Source organism: Phascolarctos cinereus, unplaced genomic scaffold (assembly GCF_003287225.1).
Source record: "Phascolarctos cinereus isolate Bilbo 61053 unplaced genomic scaffold, phaCin_HiC Scaffold_4;HRSCAF=312, whole genome shotgun sequence".
Taxonomy (NCBI): domain Eukaryota; kingdom Metazoa; phylum Chordata; class Mammalia; order Diprotodontia; family Phascolarctidae; genus Phascolarctos; species Phascolarctos cinereus.
In genome coordinates this window covers 90001860-90012761 of record NW_027555847.1, presented here as the reverse complement: position 1 = coordinate 90012761, position 10902 = coordinate 90001860, and the positions used below count along the sequence as shown (strand labels likewise).

Here is a 10902-nt window from a genome sequence, read left to right as displayed (position 1 = left end):
TACAGATTAGAAAACCAAGGACCATAAAATACGTAAGTGACTTGCTCAAGGTGTCCCAGCAGAGCCAGGTCTACACCCCAAGCTGTGAGCTGGAGAAAGGCAAGAGACCTGCCCATCAGGTGGGTGGAGAAGCGTAAAGCAGCAGAGAGAGAGATCCGGGCTTGGGGTGAAGTCAGAGAAGGCTTCCTGCAGGAGGCTGCCCAGGCTGGGCCTTGAAGTTCCCCGCTCCCTGCCTCTTTCTTCCCCAGAGCAGGCAAGGCAAAGGACGCCGACACCCCACGTGGAGCCACGCCAAGGCCGGGCCACCGCACCTCCAGTGTCGGCTTCCGTAGGGGCGCGATGACGTCACACGCGCGGGGCGCAGTTGCCGTGGTGACTGTTGCTCGGGGCAGCGCGTCTCCGGCATCCCTGCGCGAGTGACTACAGAGGCGCCTTTGGTGCTCAGCGAGTCCAAAGACAGAGCGAAACCGATCCAATCCCAGCCCCAGCCCCGGCCCCGGCTCCGGCCTGGGCCCCTTCGCTTAGGTGAGTGCCTAGCCCGCAGACCCGCCCTGAACTTCCGCCCTGCAGACAGACTGACGGACGCGCGGACAGACTGCAGCCCGGCAGAGGTGCTCCCCAGGGAGCGCCGAGCCGGGAGTCATGGGACTGCGCTTTGAATCCTGCCCTTGAGCTGCGACTCCCTCCACTGCTCCGGGCCTCAGTTTCCTTAGTTGTAAAATGAAGGCCCAGCTCTTTGAACCCCTCTGGTCAGAGAAACAGGCCCCTTCTTCCCCCGCCCCAAACACAGACTCCACCTGCAAGACAAACAGATACACCTGGGGGACGACCCCCCCTCCCGCCGCCCCCCCCCCCCACAGACTGACGGAGGGACTAGTATCCTGGCCAGATCTATTCTGACTCTCGGGGACTGTTTTCTTTTACTTGTAGGACCCCCTAGGCAGGCAGCCAGTTCACACGAGCATCATCCTAGGTGTAGAGGGCCCAAAGCAACAAAAAAGTGAGCCTCTCACAGACACAGAGACAGATCCGTTACCCCCTCAATACCTAGACCCCCTATTCTCCCTCCACTCTTCACCATCTAGTGCTATTTGCTCCCTAGGTCATTCTGTGCATCAAGCGACTCCTCCACTCCTGCACCCCACCCCCACCCCAGCACAAATCCTAATAAGAGAACTGCCCAACACAAACTGAGAGCCAGAAGGGACCTCAGAGGACACCTAAGCCACCCTGTACTGGAAAAATAGATTTCTTCTCTAAAACATCCAGGAGGATGTCAGCTTTCCTTTCCTGAAGATCTCCAGTGTTGGAGAGCTTACTATTTCTGCAATTTACAGCTCTCGTTGTTAGGAAGGTTTTTTGGGGTTTTTTTTGTATGAAACAGAACTCTGCCTCCTTTTACTATTCCCCTGTTACTCCTAGCTCTTTCCTCTCAGGCTACACAGAATAAGTCTTATTTCTCTTTTCTATAGGAGCTCTTTGGAAACTCAGACATAACACTCATGTTCCTCCTAAATTTTCTTTTTCAGGCTAAACATGTCTATGTGCCTTTACCATCCAAGTCCTGCCCACCTTAGTTTCCTTATGTTCCTATAAAATGAGGTGGCTACACTAGAACATCTCTAAGATCTTTTCTATCTCCAAATCCTTTGATTCATCCTCTGATTCTCTGGATAACATCTGTGTGTTATTTTCCTAAAATATGGAGCCCAGAACTGAGAAATGTCCCTACATATATGGTCTTATGGGCACAGAGTACAGGTGAGACACTCACTTACCTCACTGTGGACACGAGATTTTTATTAATGAAGTCCAAGATCATATTAGCTGGTTTGGCTGTGAATACATTGTTGATTTATGTTGACATTGCAGGTACTACCCCTAACCCTAACCTCCCAAGTTATTGTTCTCATGAACTACTGTCTAGGTATCTCTCTCCCTCTTTTTTTTTTAGGCATTTGGGATTAAGTGACTTGCCCAGGGTCACATAGCTAGTAAGTGTCAACTATTTGATCTGAGGTGGGATTTGAACTCAGGTCCTCCTGACTTCAGGGCTGGTGCTCTATCCACTGCGCCACATAGCTGCCCCTAGGTATCTCTTTTTTTATCCTCTACTTGTGTAGTTGATTGTTTGAACTGTAATGCAGGACATTAGATTTCATCCTATAAATTCCATCTGTCATTTTAGCCTTTTTGGATTCTGTTATCTAATGCATTAGTGATCCCCTCCTTATCATCTGCAAATTTGCCATCATTTTTTTCCCGCCAAGCTGATGACCAAAATATTGAACAGTACAGGCTGCTGCCATATCCCTTGGGCTACCTCTTTCGGGATGATAGGAATCATTTATCATTGGATCTGAGTATTGAGTTCCTAAGTCAACAAACTCTACCATTTGTCTATCTCACATCTTTCATTCTGGTTGTTCCTGCCTCTCCTCTGTGGTCTCTAAAAATAGTGTATGACATTTGGGCCCATGACATACACCTGACAGCTTGTTTCCACGTGGCCTTCAAGTACTTCCTCATAGACTAGCACCCCTCATGTACCCTAAATCTGGGATACCCCAAGTGGTTTTCAACAAATAGGTATTAGAGGATGAATCAACAAATACCTATTAAGCACCTGATATGTGTAGGGCTATGTGTTCATGTAGTGTATTATGGTGTATTAGAAAGGGCTTTGGATTTGAAGTCAAGAGACCTGGGTTCAAACCTTAGGGCTGTTACATGCTAGCTTTGTTTTAATTTGGGCAACTCTCTGAGGCTCAGTTTCCTCATCTATAAAGTGGGGATGTTACTTGTACTGCCTACCTCACAGGGTTGTTATTCTGGACATTCTCTGTAAAAAGTTCTATAGAAATGAGATATTACTATCTATAAAATGAGTATACTTATTCTGTCTACCTCTTAGGGTTATGAGGATTAGTGGATATAAAGCACTTTGTACAGTACTGTGTGATTGTCAGCCATTTGTAATTACTAATTCCACATTTATTAAGGACCTACTGTGTAATGAGGTCTGTGCTAGACATTGGGGGGATATTGTTTAGGTAAGACACAGTCTTGCTCTTAGAGACCTTATAGACTAATAGAGAAACACCAACACAGATAATTATACTAAGTACATAAGAGAACAAACAAAATGATATGTTATATCAAAGGAGAGAGTTTGTTATCAATAGGGGGCTTCTGAGAAGGATTCCAGGAGGAGGCAGCATTTGAGCTGACTTTTTCACAGGCGTTGCCTGGGGAGGGAAGGTGATTTCTCAGAGGAGAACGAATGTAGAGAATCAGAGATCTGAGAACAGTCCAGTTTGATTAGAGCATAAAGTGTATGGAACGCAGTAATGTGAGATAAGGCTGGGAAGATAGAGTAACACCAGATGGTGTGGGACCTACATATGGCAGGCTAAGGAGCTTCAGTGTCAGACTCTTTAGGCAATATTTTTTGAGGTGAAAAGTGACATCACTGAGTGACCATTTTTATTGACCCAACCTGTGATTTCATTAATGTAGGGAACACCCCTCTGAGGAAACTTCCTCCAACCTTGGAGATCAGTAACTCTTTTCCAATTTCCAGTTTAGTTCCCTAAGGCCCCTCTAGGGATAAAATCTGACTTCAAGATTCTCTCTGTGTGCTGCCTCTGTGTCACCATTGCTGCCTCTCTACTTTATGCATGACAAAGACTGTTCCTGCACAGTTTTGAAGGGTAAATTGAAGAAAGAAGAGGGTGGAATTCAGGAAGGTTGAGAAAGAAGGTCTGTACTAGGTGGCTGGCAATGGGGGACAGATGTGAGATATTTTAGGAGGTGAAATTCACAGGGCTCTGTCACTGATTGGATATGGGAGCTGAAGGAAGGGGATGAGTCTAAGATACTCAAAAAGTCACAAATGCTGGAGAGAGGGTGAGGGTGAATGATGGGGCTGCAGGTAGAAATAATGAAGGCAGGAGGAAGAGGGTTTTTTGGGAAAAGATAATGAACTTGGTTTTGGACATGCTGAGAGTTAATTGTCAATCTGGCATTCTCATATGGAGGATGCAAGTCTGAAGCTCAAAAGAGAAAAGTCAGGATTGTAAATGTAGGTTTGGGAGTCATTTGCTCAGAGGAAATAGTTGAAGCTTTTAGAGTGAATAAAATTTCCAGGAGAAAGAGTGTAGAGATAGAAAGAGGCCAGAGATAGACCTTTGGGGAACACTCATCTCAAGGAGTTGGAAAAAGAATAAGGAACCAGTGAATGAGACAGATCAGTGGTTAGATATATAGGAGTTAGAACCAAGAGAGTATTGAGTCTCTAAAACCGAAGGAGATGAGAATATGTAGGAGGAGAGAAGTAAAGTTGATGAGGACTAAATAAAAGCTATTGCATTTGGCCATGGTGACCTTTGAGAAAATTTCAATAGAGTAGGGAAGATCAAAACCAAATTATAAAGAATTGAGGATTGAGTGGAGGCATTGGTATGGTAAGTCTTAAAGTACCCTAAAGAAATGGATATTCACATTTTCCATTAAGCCATCTTCTGTCAAATATCAGATATCAAGAGTTCTGCTTTTTGCAAGTGATGGCTCACCATTAATTCATGATTCCATCATAGGGCCAAGGGCCAAGTGAGTGGTAAGGTGATAAATGCTGGGGTAAGAGTTCATTGTGACTGGATCCATCAGTTTCATAGAGGCATTAGGGTTTGAGCTGGGTCCTGAGGCAGGACTTACATAGACAAGGGACAGTGGTAGGATATTCTAAATGGAAACCAGCAAGAAGGCAAAACCAAAAATATTTTAATCTACAGTCATAAACCATCATTGGTCTATAAAACAAAAGAGGTAAGTCAGGTGATCTATAAGTTTATTTCAGCTATAACTCCTATTACCCTAAAGTCCTTCTTAACTGCTTCATTGAGGTATGGAGGTAACTCTGGGTCTTCAAAGGTCAGACCAATGGTTTTTAAGCTTTTGCAAATGCTACTGAGCTGATAAAGCTTTAAAGGACCAGTTTATAAACAGACTCTGTGCTTGTCCTTTGAGAACTGCCAGGAGATGAATCCTTTTGGACACAGTGAGGCAAGAAGACTAAGACTGGAAGAGGCAGCAGTCAGCATCGCTGGAGGGAATTTGCCCATGCTGATGAACAAATGGATCTCTGAATTAGTGAAGTATACACAAACCTCATATAAACATACATCAGTGTGTTTACTGTGCTCTGTAGTGGCAATGATTTCTATGCATGCTGCAAAGGTAGATGCCAATTCGGATCTGGGGAAGAAAGAATATCATTGCTTTTATAATTGGTACTGTATCAACAACCTTCTATTGACCTTTTCATCTGCCCAGTTATAATTTTATTTGTGTGCTCTTTTAATTGTCACTAAGTTGTGCTTGTTTAAACACAATAAATCAGCTGAAGTGACTTCTAATGTTGCTCACTCATCTGAGTAGCACTTAACTACAGTGTTAGCCAGGATGTTGATAAAAGGGGATATTGGAGCAACAGTTGTTTATCTTTTCAAGTATATCAAACACTTAGGAAAAATGTAAATATTTGATGAACTCAGGAAGAGCTAAAAATTGTACCATAACCAAATAATAAAATTGTGCTTATGGCATACCTTTCTGTGACTGTACAGATTGATTCTGTAGGGGATATCTATCTCATGATAAAAGTGGCAAGTTCTGAAGTGGTCTAAGGTTTACAAAGTGCTTTGTAGATATTATCTCATTTATCCTCACAACAACCCTGGGAGGTAGGTGTTATTATTATTCCCATTTTAGAGATGAGGACATTGAGGCAAACAGCACTTAAGGGACTTTTCCAAGGTCACAAAGCTAATATCTGAGGTCAAATTTGAACTCTGGGCTTCCTGACTCCAAGCCCAGGGTCCTCTCACCCATGGTACCACCTGGCCATCTCTTATGAAGTTCAGGGTCCCAGTGCTCAAGAAGCCTCCAATTGAATTGGGAATATGACAGGCATTAAACAATTTAATAACAGTACAAGATAAGAGTAGAAAGGTGATTTTTAAAAAATTTTTTTCTTTCTAATATAAATTTATTTATTTTTAGTTTTCAATATTCACTTCCACAAGTTTTTGAGTTCCAAATTTCTCACCCCTTCCCCCACCCCAAGATGGCATGCATTCTGAATACCCCTTCCCCTGGTCTGCCTTCTCTTCTATCTCTCCACCCTCCCTTCTCTTATCCCCTTCCCCTTCTATTTTCCTGTAGAGCAGGATAGACTTCTGTACCCAATTTCCTGTATTTCTTATTTCCCAGTTGCATGGGAAAACTTTTTTTTTAAAACATGTGTTTTTAAAACTTTGAGTTCCAAATTTTCTCCCTTCCTCCCTCCCCACCCACCCTCATTGAAAAGGCAAGCAACTCAGTATAGGTTGTACATGTGCAGTTATGCAAAACACTTCCTTAGTAGACATGTTGTGAAAAACTAACTCTATTTCCCTTAATCCTATCTTGCCCTCCCATTTATTCTATTCTTTCTTTTGACCCTGTCCCTCCTCAGAAGTACTTGCTTCTGATTACCCTCTTTCCCAATCTGCCCTCCTCTCTATCACCCCCTGCTCTCTTGTCCCCTTCTCCCCCTATTTTCCTGTAGGGTAAGACAGATTTCCATGCCCAATTGAGTGTGTATGTTATTCTCTCCTTAAGCCAAATCCTATGAGAATAAGATTCCCTCATTCCCTCTCACCTTCCCATTTCCCCTCCACTGTGAGAGACTTCTCTTTTCTGTTTTTTTTTTGTGAGATAATTTACCCCATTCTACCTCTCCCTTTCTTCTCTGAGTATCATCCTCTCTCATCCCTTAATTTTATTCTCCAGATATGACCCCTTAATCTTCAACTCACCCTGTGCCCTCTATCTATCTATCTATCTATCTATCTATCTATCTATCTATCTATCTATCTATCTATCTATCCATATAATTTTTTTCCTTTAACTACCCTAATACTGACAAAGTTCTCATGAGTTACAAATATCATCTTTCCATGCAGGAATGTAAACAGTTCAATCTTAATAAGTCTCTTATGATTTCTCTTTCCTGTTTACCTCTTCATGTTCTACTGGAGTCCTGTATTTGAAAGTCAAATTTTCTGTTTAGCTCTGGTCTTTTCATCAGGAATGCTTGAAAGTCCTCTATTTCACTGAATGACCATTTTTTCCCCTGAAGGATTATACTCAGTTTTGCTGGGTAGGTGATTCTTGGTTGTAATCCTATCTCCTTTGCCCTCTGGAATATTATATTCCATGCCCTGCGGTCCTTTAATGTAGAAGCTGCTAAATCTTGTGTTATCCTGATTGTGTTTCCACAGTACTTGAATTGTTTCCTTCTGGTGGCTTGTACTATTTTCTCCTTGACCTGGGAACTTGGGAATTTGGCTACAATATTCCTAGGAGTTTTCCTTTGAGGATCTCTTTCAGGAGGAAATCTGTGGATTCTTTCAATTTCTATTTTGTCCTCTGGTTCTAATATATCAGGGCAGTTTTCCTTGATAATTTCTTGAAAGATGATGTCTAGGCTCTTTTTTTGATCATGGCTTTCAGATAGTCCAATAATTTTTAAATTCTCTCTCCTGGATCTATTTTCCAGGTCAGTTGTTTTTCCAATGAGATATTTCATATATTATTTTCTAATTTTTCATTCTTTTGGATTTGTTCTACTGTGTGTCATGATTTCTCATAAAGTCACTAGCTTCCAATTGCTCTATCCTAATTTTTAAGGAAGCATTTTCTTCAGTAATCTTTTGGACTTCCTTTTCCATTTGGCCAATTTTTCTTTTTAGGGCATTCTTCTCCTCATTGGCTTTTTGGGCCTCTTCTGCCATTTGGGTTAGGCTATTTTTTAAGGTGTTATTTCTCTTCAGTATTTTTTTGGGTCTCCTATAGCAAGCTGTTGACTTGTTTTTCATGATTTTCTTGCATCACTCTCATTTCTCTTCCCAGTTTTTCCTCTACTTCCCTTACTTGCTTCTCAAAATCCCTTTTGAGCTATTCCAAGGCCTGGGACTGATTCATATTTTTCTTGGAGGCTTTGGATGTAGGAGCTTTGATTTTGTTGTCTTCTTCTGGTTGTATATTTTGATCTTCTTTGTCACCAAAGTAAGATAATATAGTCTGACTCTTTTTGCGCTGCTTGCTCATGATCCCAGCCAATTACTTGAGTTTTAAACTGTTTGTTAAGGTAAGAGTCTGCTTCTAATGTGGAGAGTGTGCTGTCCCAAGCTTCAGGGGTTTGTGTAGCTGTTTTCAGAGATATTTGTAGGGCGCTGTAAATTTTCAGTTCTTCCAAGGTGGTATGATAAGGGGCAAGGTGTTTACTCCTTTCCTCGCCTGTGACCACAAGTATTCCTTTCTGTCCAGTAACTGTGAGGAGGGGTTCCTCTCCACAGCCACTACAAGCTTTACCACGCCAGCGCTCCTCCTCACCCCAGCACCGCCGCCCAGAACTGTGACCCTGATCCACACATGAGCAAAGCAAGAGATTCCTGCCTCAGCACTGGCAGAGAGATCCCTGCAATCCCTTTTCTGATCAGCTGCTGGATTCCCCCTCAGTCTGTGGGCCGGAAGCTCGGGAAGCAGCTGCCCCTCCAGGGCCACGCTCTTGCGGAATGGAGCTGAAACCCCGCCTTCCTCTCTGACCACCGACAGAAACAGACTTTCCCACTGACCTTCTAAGTTGTCTTTGGCATTGGTGGATTGAAGAGTCTGGAAACCTCCACAGTTGCCCGTGATTCAGTCCTCTGAGGCCTGCTCCAGGTTTGCTGCGGTCTGAGCGCCCACGCTGCGCTGTGCTCCCAGCCCTGCGTAATACACCTTTCTGATCAATCATCCAGGTTGTCTTGGGCTGGAAATTTGTTTCACTCTGTCTTTTTGTGGGTTCTGCTGCTTCAGAATTTGTTTAGAGCCATTTTTTATGAGTATTTGGAGGGGTTTGGGGGAGAGTTCAAGCAAGTCACTGCTTTCACTCTGCCGTCTTGGCTCTCCCCCCGCAAAGGTGATATTTTTGAAAAAAAAATTTGTTTTGAAATTTAAAAAAAAAATAAAAGAAATCATTGGCCAATTTAATTGAAAAAAAAAGACGTCAAAGAGAATATAAGATTGGGTGTCACATGAGGGGCACAGGTAGGGGACTAAGAGGAACTCATAGGAGAGAGAGTTTGTTTCCAGTGTGAGTAGTAAGGTATGACTCTGTGTAGGCCTTAAAAAGCAAAGAAAGATTATGATACCATAGGATTTAGAACTGGAAGGAACCTCAAAGACCAGCATTTTACATTGAGGGGAACTGAGGCTCAGAGAAGGAAGTGACTGCTACACAGGTAATAAAAAACACATTTAATATCAAGTTCATTCTTTTTTTTTTCTTTTTGGTTGAGGCAATCAGAATTAAGTGACTTGCCCAGGGTTACATAGCTAGTAAGTGTCAAGTACCTGAGGCTGGATTTGAACTCAGGTCCTCCTGACTCCAGGGCCAGTGCTCTATCCACTGCACCACCTAGCTGCCCCAAGTTCATTCTTTTAAAAAAAATTGATGCCTTTTTTTTTTTAACATCATGCGAATCTCTAGATATAGCTCCTAACTCCACCCTGGAATGTAACCTTCCTTTGTGACAGAAAAAAAACCAAACCGGTTATATAAAAAACAACTGATTCCATGGCTGTCTTATAATGTATGCAACATTCTGTCCTGGTAGCTCTCTACCTCTCTGTCAAGAGTATTTTAGGAGCACAGGGTCAGAGTTAGAAGGGACCTCAAAAGTCATGTGATCATAGGTTTAGAGATAGAAAGGATGTCAGAGGTCATCATTATTTTACAGATGAGGAAACTGAGGCCCAGTCCTCTGATTTCAAATCCAGCAGTCAACATTCTTTCCACTGAGCCATGATACATGTGCACATATTTATTATAATATGAAATGTATATTTTATATATACACACACTTACATGTATGTATTTTTGTATATATGTATATATGTGTGTATACACACACACACAAAATCATTATCTGTTGTCCAGGATTGGGATTGGTTATGACAATTTCTGAGTCTGGCTTCCTTTATATTTTCACTGTCATCAACTGTATTGTTTTTCTGGTCCTCCTTTTCTCACTCTGCATCTGTTTTTAGGAATCTTACATCCCAACATACCCCTTTGTGATTTTTTGTTATTTATTGTTATTAGCCAAATTGTTATTAGCTAAAATCTAAATCCAAAATTAGCTAAAAATCGCCTTTGTGATTTGTTATTTATTATTATTAGCTGAACTCTCTACAGTAGATTAAAGTCTGTAAAATCACTTTCTTTATGACAACTTTGGGAGAATTATCTTCATTTTGTAGTGGAGGAAAATTAGGCCCAGCTACCAGGTGCAGTCCTTCTCAGCTCTCATGGGATGGTCAGTCAGTGGTAGAGCCAGGGCGGGGCTGTCTTCCTCTGCCCCCAGTCCCCTGGGCTGGGACTCTGGCAGCGGATCTGCCTGGAGCCCTCGCAGACCCTTGCTGGTCGGAAGGTCACTCACAGGCAGCTTGTTCCCCTTCTCGAAGATTCAGTTTCCTTTTTTGTAGTGTGGGCACGATAATACTCACGCTGCCCCCGCCTTCTCAGGGTTGTTGGGAAGGAAAAAAAAAAGCTTCGCAAACTTCAAGGTGATATATCTCAGAGCTTGTTTTATTCCCTCTGGGCTATAAGCCTTCCGAGAGAGCCATTTTCAGGTACTTAGTAGTAATAATCCAGTGGGTGGTACGGTAAATTTGGAATTGACCATTTGGGCTTCTCCAAAAGTCCAGGGGATGGAAAAACACTTGCCAAGTAAAACCACTTGATTAAGGAGAAAGCTACTCTTATATACCTCTAACTTAATAGTACCAAGCATTTGTATAATGCTTTAAAGT

General features: G+C 42.5%; 1 protein-coding gene across 1 annotated transcript in view; it reads left to right on the top strand.

The window, feature by feature from the left end:
- The first annotated feature begins 383 nt into the window (after positions 1-383).
- CCDC13 (coiled-coil domain containing 13) overlaps positions 384-10902 on the top strand; it is a 123379-nt gene continuing 112860 nt past the window's right edge. Inside the window, exon 1 of the mRNA XM_020999130.2 lies at positions 384-525. The gene's annotated coding sequence lies outside the window, so the exon portion shown is untranslated. The remainder of the gene's footprint in view (positions 526-10902) is intronic.